Genomic DNA, 20945 nt, shown 5'->3' with positions numbered 1-20945 from the left:
TGATTTGTATACGCAATATTTTAATTCACAGTCCTGTGATCTGAAATGAAATCTATAGCTCTGCTCCCCTAAGCCATTGTCTATGCAGCCAACAAGATGTTCATGGATTCATTAATGATGTGTATATCCATATCTATACATAGATTTAACATGTATATTTTATACTTATACATATACACATATTATGTTCATACATTATACATTCATTCATTCATTCATTCATACACACATTAGGGAAGTAAGTGCCCATTTTAAAACGTATATATGCAACAAATTTACAGACATTTCCAGATAGTAAAACAATTTTACTTCTTACTTTATAAATATTTGTATTATCTGTACATATAAAAACTTATTGCTTTGTGATTAAATTCATTGTTAAATACTTTTTGAAACTTGCTTTTTAACCCATGACATATTGTAGACACAGATTTATAGCATCAGATTGAGATTTAATTATTATTTTAAATATCTGGATATTATATTCTGTTCTATAGAATGATGATAATTTATTTAATCAGTCTCTTGAATGAATAGTTGGTTTTTTAATCTAATAAATTACTTTTATATAGGTACCATTGTTTGTGATATCTATCTATCTATCTATCTATCTATCTATCTATCTATCTAGTATCTATCTATATATATATTTGCACAGTGGAGTTTCTTTATAGGACACTTTTCTATTAATAGAATTGCTGGGCTAAAAATATGTTCAAATTTTGATAGATGTAGTCAAGTATATGAAGAAATATCTTTTAGCAACTTACAAAGCTTTGTTATATGGAAGTATGTTTTCAAACATCCCTACTAACACTCAATATATCAGTTAACATTTGCTGCTTAACAAATTACCAAAATGGCTTAAAATAACCATTCATTTAATCAATAGTTTTGTACATTGGCATGTTGAGCTAGGCTCAACTGGGCATTTTTTTTTTTTTTCTGGGAAGCCCCAGTGCATAAACATTTTACATGTCTCTGTTTGCATTGTTTATGTTTGCTAACAACTTATCCACCATACAAGTCACAATGTTAAGTCTAAGTTCAACAAGAAGAGAAATAGATGTCAACTATCAGTGGGAGAATCTATATATATATATATATATATATATATACACACACACAAACTTTACCTTTTGCTAGGAGAACCTGCAAGTTAACCTTGTAAAATGGATATACAGACATGGATAAGAAGAATCTGTGGCCATTTTAGCAATACACCATAGTAATTATATATTAATAAAGAGATACCACTAAGTTAAGGTCATTAGCTAAGGACTTTGCATATAATTGTCACAATAACCTATGAGGAAGGGATAGAGCATTATTAATCTCTTTACAGAGGGATAACTGAGGCAAACAGAGAATAGGTAACTTGCCCAAGCTTACTTAATCTCCTGCAAGGAGATTCTCATCTACACACAACTTCAGTATTCTATGGCATCTTAGTTTTAGTATTTTTGTTTTGCGTGGCATTTAAGCCACAAAAAATATTTAACAGTATTTTCCTCTCAGATAGTTATGTATTTATTTATATTTTATTTATTTAAATATTTCTGTCTCTAACAACATCCTCAAAAATTTATACAATCTATTACATTCCATCCCTACTTCATAAAACATACCGGTTTTCAAATTTTCTGAAAAGTCTAACCTTATTTTCAACATTATATCCTCATCATTCTTATCATTTTATTTCTATATTTTAAACACACACACACACATATATATATATATATATAATTTGTGCATATATACACACAGGCGTGTGTGTGTTCCATTTCATGGTGCAGATTGTATTTTTTCTTTTTTTTCTCTATTATACTATAACTTCCTTGAAGGCATTCTCATGTTTAGAAACCCAATAAACATTAAATTCTTTTTTTGTTGTTGTTTTTAAAAAAAAAAAAAAAAATACTTGTCCTTGAGCAACTCATTGACTTTTTGTGATAATACCTATGAAAACATTTGTCCATGTGTTATCTGTTGAAATTCTACCTATTTTCTCAGGCCTTAACATTTCCCTTACTAATGTTTCTAGAACTTCTCTTAGAGTAATCTCTTTTTCCCAGATATTCCCAAAGGACATTATTTAAAGCATTGTCATAATACTTATTACTATTGAACATCTCCCTGGAACCCAAATTTTCTAGTACATAGCAGATTATGAAATTGAAGAAATAAAGCAGGCTATTTTCCTTTACCAAGATCCTTTTTAGCACTTGTTTAAATTATAATTTTTTATTACTATACAAATCTTGCAATGTTTTAAATATTATGTTAAATTTTAAAATAAATGCAGTAGCACAACTGGCCTTGTTTCTCTGTACCAAACCTTCCATACATTGTCACCAGATTAATCACTCACTCACAAAATCTATTTCTCTTTTCTCACCTCATTATATCAGCTTACAGTATTCCTAACTTCTCTTCAGTCATATTCCCAGTTGTAAGTGTACCTAATTATATGGACTCCAATGTCTAAGGATTTTTTAATAGGTGTTGCTTTCTACTTGTTTTTTTTAGTTTCTTAAGGAAGTAGTTCTTCCCTGAAAACTTTGAGATGATTGCCTTATATCCCTGGGAATATTTTAGAGCTTGGCCCAGTGGGAAAGGCAAGGATTCCAGAGTACAAATATTCTGCCGGCTGCTCACTGTGGCATGGCTGCTTCATGAACTTTCAGTCTGGATGTCCTCCACTTCCTACTAGGTGAGCTAAGGTCTAGGGTAGATTTAAAAAAAAAAAAAAAAAAAAAAAAAAAAAAAAAAAAAACAGTTACATCATCTCACAGGAACCCAGGCTTCTAGGTTTTCTTACCGAACATCCCAGGCAGACAAAATAAGGCAGAGCTGCACTAGGAGGCCTGGGTTAGATGGTAGCAATGGGTCTATCAGGGCTTTTCTGCAGCAGGTCCAGTACGAGATGGATACTCTAGCCTCTGTGTCCCATCTACATCTGTGAGTATGGAGCTTTCTATTTGGTTTGGTTTTGTTTCCCAGTACTTGATTTCTTTCTGCTCTGCTGCTAGTACTTGGTAACTGTCATTGGCTTCAAGGCAAAATCAAGCTTCTGAGAACTGATCTTCAGATAGACAAAGGACTTCTTGACTTTATGTTATAAGACATTGACTGAAATTTCCAGAGAGGCTCTGAGGCTTTGGGCCTGAGTACCACTATCACAACACTAGTGGGAATGCCTTACCTGATATTTATAAAACAAAAGTTAGAACTGTGTGAAACAAATTTTTATTATTTAAACAAACAAACAAAAAAAACACAAAACTTGAAAAACAGAAACCAAAGCTGAGCATGATCAGTTGCAAAGGAGTCTCAATTTAAAGACAGGTGGTTTTAACAATGGATAAAGACAATTGGCTTTAACCATTGCTAAACGATGGACAAGCTATTATGTCCATGTTTGTAAAAAATGGTAACTATGTTTCAAGGAGTATAGTTATATTAGGGAAAGTATTTAATGGATCAATATAGAGTTCATTATTTTCAGAAACTTCACACTTCTGAAAGTTTTAAGGTAGAATGGATGAGATATTGAGAAATAGAGAAGAAAGGCCACAAAGTTGATTAAGAAAAGACATATTAACTGAGATTTCTACACCAGTGAAGTGACTGGCCTTATTAGAGAAAAAAGTAAATGTCACAGTATTCAAGATGGAGACCACTGTGTAGAGTTGGGGTAATTCCTGGGATTCCCTAAATGTCATTTATGTTTATGAAGATTCTTAAAAGTCTGGGGGAATGTTTGTGCATGAAAAAAACACCCATAGCTATTTTGTATTTCTTAATGCTCAATTTATTAGATTCACATCTTATGGAACAGCACTTGGAAGCCAATTTTTCTTAAACATTTAAACACTGAGCACCTATTTAATTAATTGAATCTCTTCAAACATTTAAAACACAGTTATAAATAACTAATAGGATAGTGAATAGTAGTTTTCATGCTGTCTCAAAATTGTAGTGAAAACTTCATGACTGAAAATAGTGGAGATTCAGCATTGCCTTATACCAAAGATAACTACTAAGAAAAGGAACCCAGCACACATATCACATCAGTGATGAGATGTTGACTGGGCACTGTTACCATTACTTTTCTAGGTTTCCACAAAGAAAAATGGAAGTTTAAGAAGTCTTAGAAACAGTGAGTCGTCTTCCTAGTGTAAGACTATTTGCATTTTCCCTTCTCTTTCCCGAGAGCGGGGTGCAGGGACACTGTCTCTCCCCAGTTCCCTAGAGGTTAAAGGTAGCTTTGACATAATCACCCCTGGTGAAATGGGATGCCTGGAAGATGGGGGAAGTGTTAGTTTATTTGTGCTGCTATTAAAAAATACCTTCTACTAGGTAATCTATAAACAATATAAATTTATCTCTTACAGTTCTGGAGTCTGGAAAGTCTAAGATTAAAGTGTCAGCAGGATTTATATCTAGTGAGGGTAGCTTTCTGTTTCCAAAATGGTGCCTTGTTGTTGCATCCTCTGGAAGGGAGAAATGCTATGTCTTCACACGCCAGAAGACATGGAAAGACAGAGAGTTCTCTCATCAGGTGCAAGCCTTTTTATTCATTCCAATACGTGTAGCCTATCAACACCACCATTAGTGGAAGTTCCTTTTCATCAACTTGTTTATAGCCAATTTATATACAGTAATCACAGTTCATACTTTTCTTTGAAATATTGGCTATATTCAAGTCTGTCTGAAACACTTGTCTTCTCTGTTAAGTATCATTGAATAATACTATAATATCAAACAGCTTTTTTATTGGTACAAACTATTTTACATATTTATGGGGGTACATATGAGTATTTGCTGCATGCATAGAATGTGTAATGATCAAGTCAGGTATGTGAAGTATTCATCACCTTGAGTATTTATCATTTCTATATGTTGGTAACATGTCAAGTCCTTTCTTCCAACTACTTTGAAATATACAATACGCAGTTGTTAACTATAGTCACCCTACTCTGCTATAAAATGTTAGGACTTATAATTGTTATTTATATGAGATAGAAATGGATATAACAGTGATTTTCACAGGATCATTGGACCTAAATACTCTTCTTCCTTTGAATAATTCAGCTTGAAAATTTTCAAAGGGTTTTAAGTGGGTATTCAGCAAGCAATTTGGCTTATAATCTGGGCATAGTAAAATAAGTTCCCCTTTAAAATATGGAATGTGTTTCATATTTTGGCCTATTCTAAACTAATTATATATGTAAGTTGGATTTAGATAATTGTTTGGTAAAGACTAATGCCAACTATTCAAAATAATTAGACTATTAAGGATAATTATAAAGCAAGAGCTCTTTCCTGGGGCCTTTTACTGTTGTGATCAGATATTCTAAAGTAAATAGAGTTATTTAATTCCAAGTGAGAAGATTCTTGAAATATGCAAATGGAAAGATATCATCATAGGAATAGATGAGAGTAGCAATGGCAATGCTATTTATGTCTTTAAAACATAATAGTTTAGAAATTGGCACATATATTCTTGCATTTGATTATCCTGTTTAGAATTGTTTTAAAATAGTATCTTCATTTTACAAATGAGCAGATTAAGGTTTTAAGATATGATTTTTCCAAGTTTCATTATTAAGAAGTTGCTGAGATAGGTCCAAAGCCAAAGTTCTTCAGGTCTTATTTTAAAGCTCTTCTTGAAATAAATGTTACAAGGAAAAAAATAAACAGGATAAATTGAGTAAAATAAATCTGATCATAGATTGGATTGTATAGAATACCTCTCAAAAGAGCTGAAATTTGAGCAAAAAATCTTGTTAAAGTGATGGTGTGATCCATACATAATCCAGATCTAGAGTGTTCCAGGAAAAGAAAACACTAAAGGCAAGTTTTTTAAAGATGTGCTCTATGTGGAACATTATATGAATAACAATGAGACCAATGCTACAAGAGTACAAGGAGGGTAGAAAGGAAGGACGTCGTGCTAAGTAGTTTGAACTTAGTTTACATGTTAAGAGAAGTCAATGAAGAACTTTGAGAAGAAAAGTGACATCAGATTTATGTCTTATATAAATCACTTTAAGTATAACGTGGAAAATAGACTCTACGTAAATAAAATAGAAGCAAAAAAATCCTCAAGAGACTATTTTAATGCTTCAAGTGACTCATGATGTTTGGATTGAACCACTATGGAAGTGGTATAGACGATAAACATTTCTACCTAAACATGAATTGGGGATAAAATGGAACGGCAGAGCCATTGTGATTTACTGATAAATGGTAAATGAATCATAAGGGCAAAAGAGAAGTTGAAGATGAATGCAGGCTTTTAGCATGAGGAACTGCAAGAATAGAATGTTGTTTACTGAAATGCATAGAAGAGTTGATGGAAGGATATTATTTGCTTGATTTTTATGCTAATTTTAAAATGGCTATTATACATCCAAGTCAAAAGCTTATTCTATAAGCAGTTGACTATATAATATCTAAAAATGAGTCTAGAGCTATTAATTTAAAAGTTATTAGGAAATATATTTTCAAACTGTGGACTAGATGATATCATCCAGAAAGTGGCCATAATAATGTTGATAAGAGGTCCAAATACACAGGTTGTAGAGCTGAAGAAGGCTCACCAAGGAAACTGAGACTACAGTGAAATAGAAAAGAAAATAGAAGAGGATGGTGTTCAAAAAGCTAATTGAAGCATTTCAAGAAGGAAGGAGTGATCAGCTATGTCATATAATGTAGATAAAAATAAGAACTGAAAATCTGTCATAGGATTTGGCAATGAGGAATTATTGATCACCTTGGAAAGAATGGTTTTGGTGGCATAGTAGAGATAAAGCCTGAGCCACAGGGTTCCAGGCACAATGGAAAATGGAAAAGCAGAGACTCTGGATGTAGGCATTTCTTTCTAGGAATATTAGTCTATAATGGAGCATAAAAATGAAGTAGACATTGAATTGGAGCCAAAGGAGGATTTCTGTTTGAGTTTTGTTTTTGCTGTTTCTATGAGGTAAGAAATATTTCAGCATGTTTGTTTGCTGATGGGAATGATTCAGTTAAGAGAGAGAACACATTATGAAATAGAAGAGAGATGCAATAAATGTAGAAATTACTTAAATCTATTGGAGTTGAAGAGAACCATAATTTAATTTATTATAGTCCCCAATTTTTCACCCCTCTTCTTCATTACACCATTTTGTGCTTTAGTTCATTACACTAGAGGGGAAAAGAATAGTTCCCTGTGTCTTGAATTTGTGCTTGGCCATGTGACTTGCTTTGCTCGGTAAAATGAGGCAGAAGTGACAGACTGAAATTGCCTACCTCTGGAGGCCTTCTGTGTTTCTATTTATTTTTGTTTTTCTTTTTTCAAGGCTCTGCCATTAAAAAAAAGAAATGCCCGATGTGTATCTTTCGCATTCTTAATCCTTGCCTCCAAATTAACCCAAATGGGGCTGACCTGGTACCAAACCTCAGCAAAGAATTGAGTCCAGATAGACTTGTTTGAAGCAAAGCCTACATCAGTGAAGGCACAGCATGTGGGTAGATTCATCAGTGATAATAATAAAACTGTTGTCTTTAGCTATACATTTTGGAGTGATTTATTACATGGGTAAAGCTACCTGATACAAGATCTATCATAGAAAAAAAAAGATGTTGGCGTTAGGAAAAAGTATGAATAGTTGACCTATTGTAACAGAAGGACAGACAGATTGCATGGGTTTAGATTTTGAAGACGGTCTGGTAAGTTAGTTGTAAATTCATCTTCTGAAAACTTCTGTTTTTTTGGTGATATAAAAAGCAAGAGTGAGGGAGTAAAGTGCCATTTAAAGAAATAAGAGAAAGCATGAGATATTACCCTTGAATAGAAGGGTGAATTGACTGGAGAAATGTACTTATGTTTTCAAGAAATGCTGAAAGTGCAATGAAATTTTCTGGACATGCATGTAAAGTAAGCATGATTGTGTGTTTTCCTTCATTTACCTTCAGCTGCTTTGATGCAGATCAGGGAGTTACTAGGTGTTCCAGTTCAGTACTCTACACAGAAAAAAAAAAAAAATGAGGGTTGATTCAAGGAAAATATTATAGACCATGGAATTGAAGCCAAGTAATCAGGGAATTGAAGACAAGAAACTGATGATGCAGAGTAGCAAATAATATATTTAGCATACTGAAGTTACCATTGAGATCCATAAATAATTGTCCTCCAAATAATAAAGTAAATAAATTTCAAATATAGTAAGTGGTTATCAGAGAGTGGAGGCTTAAAAAATAAAATTTTGGAGAGGTTGTAGTTATTACAAGTGAAAACGTATAGGACATGATCAAGAAGTTGGATACCAGAGAAGCATAGCAAACAAGATAATTAGATGTAGAAGAAAAGCAAGAACGAATTATTGAGAGAGGAAAAAGAAGAAGAAAACAGTAGTGAGTCAAATGCTAAAACTCTTTAACGAATGGAGAAAAGTTACAAGGTTTATATATGACTATAATAAGGAAATGGCCACATAAACCAGAACTATGTTTCAAAACAGTTGGGTTAAGTTTAAAGGAGGAGGAAAGAATAATAGTTCTGTATTGGTCCTGAGGACCAAGAAACACAGTTTAACCCTCTCTAAACTTTTAGTAGCACATGGGGTATAGGAAAATAACAGCCATCCTTTTAGAGACTGCAGTGAAAACACTGTCATTATCAGATATTCAGATTTCACATAGCAAAATAAACCAAAGGAAAAGTCACAGCTATAAACTATTGCAATTTTGCTGATGACAAAAACAAAATTCCAAAGGATAGTAAAAGTTTGCAGGGAGTAGGAGTGGGATTAAGAATGAGTAGGAGATTAGACCTGATCAGGACCTATTCAGAGCTGAATGGAGGTAAGATTATAGATGAAGGATATTCAAATTACCTCCGAAGACTAAAGAAAATGGGAATACAGGCATGACAGGATTAGACCTGAGTAATAGTAAACACTTGCCTTTAATATTGTGCCAGCTCAGGTAGGCATTTCTTAATAGACTTCCAGCTCTCACCAATATGATGAAAATCTCTAGACTCAGAAAAGATGTAAAGAATGACAGAATCGAAATCACCATTCCAACGTTATCATCTTCTTTTTGGAAAGTAGCAGGAAAGTCCACCTATTAATATAACTTGATAAGGAAACAATAAGTAAGATTTCTATCCCAGTAATAAATAAGTGAAGTTTTTTGCCATTCTCAAAAATTAAAGCAGTATTCAAATGTGACTCAGAATGGCAGCTTTTAGAGGAAAGAATCAGTAAGCATTTTTGCAATGGTAACTTATATTCAACAATGACAAACCTAAGTGTCTTAAATAATTTTTAATCAATTTGGATTTGATAACCCATTTTTCCTATAAAAACCTAACATTAACCTAAATATTTAAATTAATCAGGTTAATGTATAGTTTATATCTTTAAAAAAAGTTGTATTTTATTTTCATTTGTAATGTACCCATCATGCTATTTAATATATAAACAACAATAATAAACGGTCACAATGAAGTAATTGATGAGAAAATAATTTCCTTTTGAAAGCAATTAACTTATAAATATCAGCCATAAGGCATTTAATTACTATTTATAATACTTTGAAAATAATGCAGAATAATATGTTTTCTCAGAATGCTAAGAAATTGGCTTTCAAAACTGAAAAAAAATCAGTTGTGAAAAACAAATACTTTTAATCTTTTGATATACTCTGGGTAGTGGTCTGAGAATAATTTTACTATTGAGACTGTCTAAGCAAATAGTGTTTTCAACAAGGTAAATGACTAATAAACAGTCTGGGCATTTTTGGTGACAATTAGCAAAGTTTAAAATGAGATACGCAAATAAGCAATGATCCTATAAATTGTTTATTTCCTCTCTTCTGAATTAATAAATTCAGAAAAATAATGAACTGCAAAAGTAAGAAATAAAATAATCCTATTTTAGTAGTGTCTTCCATTTTTAGAAGTCACACTTTAAATACCATCTCTTTATTAAAAGCAAATCTCTAAGCCAACTTTGCCACATCTAAATTTGTTTTCATCTAACATACTAGAAAGTCAATAAGTCAACCATATTGGTAGTGTTCCAACAACATACAGACAAGTATCTCCCAAATTAAAAAAGTATATAGAAAGGCAACATTTTAATTCATGCTTAAATAATTTTATAGTATTTCTTAGGAAGTCAATAACTATTTGAAAATTAATTTGATAATTATGAAATTAAAATCATGTTTAAAATTATACAAATTATAGCAGTTGGTCTTTTAGAAAACATTAGACTAATTGGAGGTTGAATGGTGTAAAAAAAAAAAAAAAAAATCAAATTAGTGGCCAGACAAGTCTTGGCTAAAATCCTGGTTATTTTACTTACCAACATTTTATTTTTAGGCAATTTATTATACATATTCTCTTTATTATAAAGGAGCCAGAGCTGTCTTGTAGTATTGCAGTGAAAATAGTGGATTATGTTTTGGACACAGGTACTTCGAATTGTGGCATCCAGAGGTCACTCAATAAACAATAACAATAAAATACAGCTTGGTTTGTTTTGTCAGGGAAATACTTGTTTTGTCAGGGAAATGAATTCAGAACAACAGAATTACAATGAAAATGAAATACAACAGAAGTGATGTTGTATTAGAGTTCTCTAGAGAAACAGAACCAGCAAGATATGACATATATATATGTTATATATTATACATAAAGATGTATTAAGAAAGTGGCTCATGTGATTATGAAGACTGGAAGGATGTCCAAATCTGTAATATGGGCCAGTAGGCTCAAGGAGCAGGAGAGTTATTTGTGAAGTTCCAGTCCAAAGGCTGGCAGCCTGAAGGCCTAAGATAGCTGATATGGCTGATAAAGTTATATTTTCAAAGGCAGTCTACTGAAAAATATGTTCTCCTACTGAGGTGAAGGATGACCTTTTTGTTTTATTCAGGCCTCCAACTGACTGGATGAGGCCCATCCACATAATGAAAAGCAATCTGTTTTAATCTACCAATTAAAATATTAACCTCCCCCAAAAACACCCTCACAGAAACACCCAGAATAGTGTTTGACCAAATTATCTGGGCACCCTGTCGCTCAGTCGAGAGGACACATAAAATTAACCATCACAAATGGCATGGACCACATTAAAAAATTGATAAGCCACATTTACTTTCTGTAAATAGCCAGAAGACCAAATAGGGAGAACTAAATAAAGCTTGGGAAAAAAAAAAAAAAAAAAAAAAAAAAAAATAAGCAAAAACTGCTACATGTCACGGTTTAGTCTTTGGTAATTGTTTCATTCTTCAGCATATAATACAAAACATTATTCTTGAGTTCTTGGGGATAATATATTGGAAATTCATTATTACAATAAATATTTAATTAGTGTCCACTATATACAAAATACAGTTTTAAGCACTTGCCATAGAGTATTGAGTAATCTGGAAAATACTCCTCCTATTTTTCATACCATACTTGGGAAAAGACAATAAAGAAATAAATATATGTATGTATGCTATGCAAAGGCCATTTAGACCAGTTACAGTAAACTGAATAAAAATTCTAGCAGAGCAAAATAAAAAGTGCAATAAAAGTTGTTACAGAGTAGCAGAATGGCAGTCCCTGACAACATTTTTCATGTGGGGGGCCAAAGGAGAAAGAAGTCAAAGAAGGCCTGAGGTGATTAGCCCAGCAATTGCAAGTGTAAAGTTGAAATTGATGGCAACAACTCCTTTTGATGCTATGAAGATAAAGGATATTGTTGTTCATTCTTACAGGATAAAATATTATAACTTTAAAGGGCAAAAAACACCCTGCTCGTATTTCACATAATAAAATTAATGCAATGCCATTTAGCTTTTGTATTTTAAAGTAAGTAATAATTATTACCTGGTTTTATGTATAATTTTTAAAGGCTAGAATTAAAATAATTTAATTATTTGGTATGAGATTCACCAACACAAGATTAAAAGTTCATGCATTTTAAATCCTAAGTCTCAAAACAATACAATTTTTATAAAAAGAAATATCTTTTTACAAGAAATATCTTTAAATTATTATTCCTAAATATTTGAATTGTAAAAATACACCATTCTTTTATTGCAGAATTCTCTTAACTAACATTGATTTTCTATTTCTTTATTACAACTGAACCTTTATATAAATACACATAGATAAATTAATTCATCAGTAGAAACTTAAATTACTTAAATGGCAGTAATTGAAGTCTTCTTTCACCTTGGATTGTGTTGTTTCTTATTTTCTTTACCTATTATACACCTGTGAATCAATAACTGTCTAATCACAGGGAGAAAGTAGTTCATTTTATTCTCTAGCTTTGCTTTATTTATGACAGTTTACTTGGCCAAAGACATTTTTATCCATCTGGGCATTAGCTGCTAAGAATTCTTGCCTCCAGGTTATTCTCTTTCTCCCTAAATCATAAGAATATAAGAAAATAAATGTTAAAAATGGAAATAAAATGATAAAGTAAATCATATTTTTCCTTTGATATCAGGGTTATTTGTTTGTTTTTACTTTCGTGCTAGTGAAGAAAGCAGTGGGATAGCAGAGACAGTCTCATTTTCAGCTTCAGTTTAGTGTTAATTCCTAATTGTCCTACCACAATGTTTAAGAGAATCTCTGTTGAATTAGGGTATAAAAATTTCCAGACATGTCGGTTGTATTTACAATATTAATAATAGTATTGATATAGGAGTTAAGAAGAAATCACTTAGGCAGATAGGAAGGCTATGGGAGCCCTCAGTAAGGCTTTTCTTTTTAATGAAAAGCAGCCCCAAATCATTTTGTAACAAAGAGCAGCCTGTAAAGTCAAGCTGCAGACATAGAAAAGCAAGCTAGGAGCTTGCACGAGTGAATGCCTGCAGGAACTATGGACTAGACATATTCAAAATGGTGACTCCATCTTCCTTTCTCTTTGTGAACCAGGTGTGCAGTAAGGAGTAGAAAAGACAGCACGGATCAACTGGAAAGCTCATTTGCATAATAAGAATAAGGTGGGGCGCTCAGCGTTCCTCACGCACTATGTAAACGTCTACTTTATTGAACCAAACTGTGAGTCCCATGTAAATCAGACACCGCCTCCTCAAATCTGACTATAAAACTGGACGCAAGGCAGCACTCCAGTCCCTTTCCCTTGAAGACCCCTTTCTCTATGAAGAGAGCTGTTTCTCTTCTCTTCTACCTGTTAAACCTCCCCTCCTAAACTCCTGTGTGTCCCTGTCCGAAATATTCCTGGCACATGATGACGAATCCCAGGGTATATACCCCAGACAACATAGATGCTTCAGTATCACTGTTTTTCTGAATTTTCTGAAACACGAAAAACATGCATAAACTTTTATTTTATTTTATTTTAAAAAAATTATATCAAAAACTGGATTTTACAAACTGAGTAAACATAGGCTTCTTTAAAAAGATGTTTTTGTTCTAACATTTAAAAAGGAGTATATGTCATATAAATAACAGTATATGTTAAATAAAAAATAATTTAATTAAAATGGAGGCATATATGCTATACAAACATTTGATTGAATTAAAGAAAATGGGTTACAACTAATTAACATATTATCTGTAAATGTTTAACATTTTTGATAAGCCACATGAACTAAGAACAAAACCATGTGACAATGGTAAATAAGTATATTTATAATTCAAAGGCGGCTCATGATTATACATGAAGGATCTAATCTGAATGTATAATCAAACATATAAGTTTACCACTAATTAATTGTATTTTTATTTTTAAAAAGATGGAAACAAATGAGAGGGAGACGTTTCACTGGTCAGAAGAAAAATAAGACCTCTGGGTTTTAACACATATATAATAAAACCAAATGTAAAATTCAACTGAGGTCGATTTGCATTATGTCTCTAATATTTCTACTCTCTGTGTTCCCTTCTCACACTGACTCTAAGCTTAGTGGTGACTGTTTTGCCAATGGAACCTCAGCAAAGTGGTCCAAGCGGAGACTTGGTAAGTCCTTTTGCACTGAGGCTTGCCCTGTTGGAACTCTGCTGCCACCATGTGACAAAATCTGGTCTAACATCTTTCAGAATGAAAGATTATATACATTTAGGGGATTTATGGGAAGCTGTTTCTGCTGTGCTACTGTTGCCTCTGTGGAAACACAGCCAAGCATCTGGTAGTTGGTCTGAGGTCATTCTCTGTCAAGGGGGCCAGCAGTAAGAACAAAGTCGGTGAAGTCGGTGCAGAAAGTAGGAGAGTGATGGAATCTACCAGGCACCCCGATTCTACCCATTGCCACTTAATCTGAGTATGCAAAGACCTCTAGAAAGTAGTAACCCAGCTTCACTTCCATATTCCAGCTCTTGTGCATATTTCCTCTCTACTGCAGAAGCATTACAAGTGATGCTGAGAAATATGTTTCCCAGTTTAACCAAGTTATCCATCAAGTTGTATACCAGAGTCCATCTTAACATGGCATCCATAAATATTTCTTTTAATCATATTTAACTCCCCCATAAAATAATAGTAAAATTATGTTTTATCTATCATGATACTACTTGTATTATTGCAAACACATTAATCCTCTCTCCAAAGATAGATAAAGTCCCATGAGGTCCTTAATTCATCTTGTAGTGGTGAGTTCACATTTCGCTTTTGGTATCTGTATGTTAGGTACAGATATGTAAGATTAACAACAATTAAAACATCTACATAAGAAAATAAATGAATGTTAAATAATAGTAATAATTGGTATGCATTTTTATGAATATATAAGATATTGAATGAATATTTTCAGTTTAGTTTTTCATGGAACTGAAAATTTGCTCATAACTACTACCATCTCCAGTTAGGTTCAGTCAGGGGAATATGGGATAGCCATATGCCATATAGATTATACCTTTCATGATTATATGTGTAGCTGGTAAGGGTCTAGAAATGGGAAATGGAGGACAAAAAAGGCATCTCCAACCATCATCCTGAGAAACAAAGTCTTCCAATTACCAAGAGAGAATAAGGAATGGTGTTATGTAGTATAGTCTGTGGGAAATTGTTCCAGAATATTCCGTAGGTATGCAGAAGGCATCTGGCAAGGTACCTGAGGTTGCTACAATCCCAACAGATGCAAGAACTGGGCATGAAATCAATGCAGATGGAGGAAAAGCTGGAACTCACAGACTGTATATGTCTGACACTACATCTTTAGTGGAAGACATCATGCACGACCAACATGCCCTTTCCGGACATATCACTCTGGTTGTAGAGAGTAGTGTTGATAGACAGCCCTTAGCTGTCAGCCCTTTCTAAGAATTCCCCTAAGCTGAAAAGAGCCACCTTGCAAAAAGTCGTACTCTGACCAGGGACAATAGTATTTAGCAACCTGTCTGTATAAAGATATAAGCCTATGTTCCTTTCACTCTAACTAGAACAACTCTAAAAAGCCTAGCTTCAAACATCCCCAAGAAGTTGGCTGAAAGTTTTGAGAGTGGATCATAGCCTACCTTCTCTCTTTGCATAATCTTGCTTCCTTCCCTTCATGCTAACCTCCATCCTAGAGTCTGTTTCCTGGAGTCTTGATTGGTACCAGAAGAGCGGTCAGAATAGTAAGCAGTAAAATTGGATGTTGGAGCTCGATCACCTCCCAAGCTGCTGATAATCAGGGATCCATTACTGTAAGGGGTAGAGGGCAGACAGCCCCAGCATGCTGTGGCAGGGAGTCTATTAAAACTTCTACACATCATGAACTGTTCTGATACACTAAAAAAGCACATGCACTAGTGCAGGAGTTAGCAAACTCTAGCCCACCACCTATTATACAAAAAAAGTTTTATTGAAACACAGCCACGTATTATCTACGACTGCTGTCAGGCTGCAACTGCAGATTGGATTGATTGCTACAGACACTGTATTGCCTGTAGAGTCTAAACTGTTTACTATCTGGCCCTTTACAGAAAAACTACGCTGATCCATGCATTAGTGAATGAAATTTAGTAGGCATTCGAGAAATATGGCAGAAATAATAATTATAAGGATAATAAAACTGGATAGCTGTTGCTGGGGTTAGTTGATGCTTGAAAGAAAGAAAGTGTAAAACTCCTCAATTAATAGCTATGTGTGAAAGCCAGAGGGATTTTCACTGGCAGTGTACAAAGAAATATCAATTCCTTGTTGATGGAGAGCTGAGCAAGCTAGGGATCAGGAGCAAAATTCAATTATAAAGAGTAACAGAGTGCCAGAGAGGATTAAATTGTTACTATAAGCAGGTTTGTTTTGCCAAGATCAGGGCCCTGATTGGGAAATAATGGGACCATCAGAATCGGATGGAGATGTCTCGGTTAATATATTTAAAAATTTTGAATTCTTATATGCTCCCAAGTCCTCTAAGTCTAGAGAAGGGTTTACTCCACTATCTAAAGGACTTTACAATGATGCAGTCACCTACTTTGTGTGAGACAGCAGCACATCCTCACTCTACCAGAATCTGCTCTCACCTTTCTTTCTGACTACCATATTAATAATTAGAATTAAATCACAGAATTGACTTATGGAGAAAGTCTTTGGCCTATGAAGGAAGATAAGCGGTAATTATTGACCCAAAGGAACTGTAGTGTCTAATAAACATATACCAGAAGACTCCAAGACAGTATATATGGAACTGTGTTCTGAGTATACTAGATCAAGACATATGGCACACACACTTGTGTGAGAAGGAGAGTTTATTGATATGGCAGCATTCTCTCAAGATAAAGGACTTAATATTCTGGCAAGGACCCTGGGACAGTGCAAAGACACCAAAAGGATGTCTCCTCGAAACTTGAGGAAGGCAAGGCTTGTTAAATGAAATAGAAAATGAAAAATGTCCAAGAATTTGGCATGCTAGAGTGAATATTCTATGTAAATCCAAAAAACTACCAGATAACTATTTTTATGGGAATGCTATAAGACACTCACCCCCCCATTAAAATAGGAGATGAAATTTAAAAAAGAAATAATTTGGTTGTGAGACTGGTAGCAGATCTAGATGGTAGAATTTTGATGCTGGTTCTTCTCTATTACTCATGGCTAACAGTAAAAGATACCTGAGTCACTAATAGGTTTGGCATGACAAGATTCCAAAGTAATGGAAACCAGGTGGTAATGCTCAATCATATCAGAAACAATGAAGCACAATAATTTCATGTATAGCAAAGCTGAAGTAGCAGCTGGCCTGTAGAGAACATTGAACATATGTAATGGAACACAGTGCCTATAGAGGAAAGTTAGGTGGGCAGCCAACAAGATTTATGCTCAGTCTGTAAATCGGAAAGAAATCAAGCATTCATGATTACCCAATTTCTTGAACTGAGCCATTTTCCTCATCTGCAGCCCAATGACTGAGGAGTGGTAGGATTTCCAGAAGGAAGAACGTGGCAATATCGTGTCAAATGCATAGGTTAATGATTCCCTGAGTCTTCCTCCTATGAGGACCTATGGAAATATATTTTACTTAAAAATTTTGAATACAGGTCCCAAACTGACTTGACACCTGATGACACAAAATTTCATCATGATTCTTGTATTAGAGTGGAGACACATACTGCTCATTTTAAATCTATAAATTCAAGCTTAATACTAGTCTCTTTTCAATAAGAGTAAGCCCATCCCAGAGCTGACTTATTATGAGTTCACTGAGTCAAGAATTCAGCCTGGTGTATATGGTCATTGAATGTAACACTGGAATGGATATACTTAGTAATTGCCAGATAACATACGCATTAAAACTCTGTCCACTCCACTTGCAAAACACTCACATGGTCACTGTCACTATAATCCAGGGGTGTACATACAAGTGGTGCATTCTGGTCCCTGGAGGATGGAATCTGAGATGTGGCTATACAAGCTCCAGAAAGTATGGTTTGGGAAGGGAATCTATTAACACGTATAGGGAATTCTAGAATCTCAGGGACAGAGGGGAGTTTCAAATGGAGAGGAGCATGGTCTTCAAGTATTCATGTTTCCCTGGAAGGGCACAGAAAGAGGAATTACACAAGGGTCTTCAGATCCAAGGTTAAGCCAGGGACTTCTTACCATTCCCTAAGGACAGTAGTGGTGGGGAGGAGAAACATAAACTTTACAGTGGCCTTGAAACTGCCTGCCTCCATTGACTCTGGAGAGAGAAATGTGAAAATGCCTCACACAAAATGTAGCACTGACATATTTATTTTAGCTTGATAGTACATTTTGATACATGTTAGGAATTCTCCCATCCTTAACTATTATTTTCAAAATTATCTGGTATGTTATTGAAACTTTTCTCTGCCATCTGGATATTTAGAACTATGGATCAATTTCCAAGTTTTAAGATTTTGACTGAACTTTCATTTAATTTATAGATCAAGGAAAATTTTTATCGTTATGATAGTAAATTTTGTCTATTAACATAATTTAGATCCCCAGTTTGGTGAGTTTACACAGAAAATGTGATCCTTCATGTACTGCTGAGGGACATGTGAATTGGTGCTAGCATTAACAAGAGCAATTTGACAATAGCAAGAATCATTTTCTTTGATTAACTTAGATACCTCATAGAAACAGAAAGTAGAATGGTGACTTTCAGGTGCTGAGGAAGTGGGTATGTTAGGCCTTTTCTGTGTTGCTGTAAGTGCCTGAAACTAGGTAATTTATAAAGAAATAGGTTTAGTTGGTTCATAGTTCTGCACACTGTACAAGAAGTGTGGTGCTGACATCTGCTTCTGGTGAAGGCCTTAGGAAGCTTCCAATCAGGGCAGAATGTGAAGGGAAAGTAGTCATTTCACATGGCGAGAGTGGGAGCAATAGAGAGACAGGGACGGTGCTATACACTTTTAAATAACCAGATCTCATGAGAATAACTCATTGCCATGGGGACAGCACCAAGACATGCATGAAGAATCTGCCCCCATGACCCAATCACCTCCCACCAGACCCCACCTCCAACACTGGGGATAACATTTCAACATGAGATTTGGAGGGGACAAACATCCAAACTCTCTCAGGGGGTAAATGGGGAGTTGCTCTTCAACAGGTATAAAGTTTCTGTTATGTAAGAGGAGCGAGCTCTAGAAATTTGCTGCACAACATTATGCCTATAGTTAAATTTGTTGTATTGTGCACTTTTAAAGTTGAGGGTAGATCTTATGTTTTGTTCTTACCATAATAATAATTAGTTGATTGATTGGTAATTAAAATAAATGATTAAAGATGCAAAAATCACATTACCTAGCATTTCTAACATACCAACATAAGATAGGTAAAAAGACTTTCTATTTAAGAGTAAATATTGAAAACTAATTATACACAAATATGGAAAAATATAACTATTATAATTTGTACACAAACTACCAATAAAAATTAATCAACAAACTATTTAGATATAATGGTATAAAACTTGGTTGAAAAACTCATACTGGGGAAAGAATATTTGCAAACCACGTATCCAACAAAGGACTTGTATCTACTTTTACTTAAAATAGAACAAAATAAACTCAACATTTACAAATCACATTTTATATAAAATCTGATTTTTTTGACATTTTTAATAAAATTAGAAGATTTGGAAATACTACCTATAATATTTTCTGACAAATTTGAGTACATTCAAAATTCAGCTGCTATTTTATTTGTTATGTATGTTTTATTAGTTGCATGTATTTATTTTTGCCTACAGAGATAGCTTTTGGGATAGGCTGCTATTTCATATAAAGTACATGTTCTCCAGCTTGCTAGAGTGATGACCATTCCTTATTATTTCTTACACTCGGAGCTTTATAATTTATTTACACAATCCTTTGCCTAGAGGTGAATTATTTTAGACCCCACTGACAAAATTGGGCTTTTAAGGTGGACATCGAGATAATGAAGCACAAGGTTCCAAGTCTCTGTGGGTCCAATAATTAGAAAAGCTGACTACCTAGATTGGGGCTTTTCTATAGCTGTCATTTCATCTAGCCCATTCTACCTGATTACAGCTTTCTAAGTCTTGTGAGATGTCTAATGCTCTGATTCTTTTCAAATTTGCACCAGCATTAATTTTAAGTAATTTTTTTTTCGAACATGGCTAAATATCTTTCCTGAATGACTGTGTCTCTTAGAATAACTAACTGTACTTTTCCCAGATATATTCAGTTATATATCATTTGGGGCATCACAACCTTTTTGAATTCAGACTCTTAAAGTCTAAAAAGCATTGTCTCATTATCATCTGGCATTTGGAATTAGGAAAAAGTTTTAATTAATTTAATTACAATTTAATCTAAATTAGAACTATATTCTCGTTATTAAAAATGTGCTCTAATGGATATAATCATTAGTTTGATTTAGTAATTCCACATGGTATACATATATCAAAACACCACACTATAAACATAAAGATACATAAATTTTTATCAACTAAAAATAATGACATAAAAGCAAATTTTAATTAATTAACTAATTAATTAAAACTATATAGTTTTATTCTGCTGGGATATTTAGAAATATTTTCATCTTGATATAAAAATAAATCCCTAAATTCAAGTTTAATAGTAGTGTCTTTTGAATAAATTTCCATGAAATAGAGTGAGGTCATTAAAATTTTAAATTTTACATTTGTAAATCTTAGAACACTATTCCATTATATATTTTTGTGTTGTTTCTAAATTATTCTATGAGAACCACAATTATTATTCATAAAAGGATTTTCCACTGTTGTCATCTTTTTTTTATAATTCTAATTTATTAATAATAATAGACCTACAATTTATTGTGCACTTGCTCCATGGCCAGCAAGCCATAAGCTAAGGTACTGATTCACATAACCAAATAAACTTTCATAAAATCCTTATGAGGCCAGTATTTTATAGATGTGACTAGACAGGTAAAACAATGGGAAGTTGATATAAGTATTAAGAGTAAATCTGGTCTTTGCTAAACCAGTATATATTGCTAAGAATTCTACTTTCCAGGATTAAG

This window comes from Macaca thibetana, chromosome 8 (assembly GCF_024542745.1).
Source record: "Macaca thibetana thibetana isolate TM-01 chromosome 8, ASM2454274v1, whole genome shotgun sequence".
In the NCBI taxonomy this organism is placed as follows: domain Eukaryota; kingdom Metazoa; phylum Chordata; class Mammalia; order Primates; family Cercopithecidae; genus Macaca; species Macaca thibetana.
The sequence above is the reverse complement of the archived record's forward strand: the minus strand, read 5'-3'. Positions refer to the sequence as shown.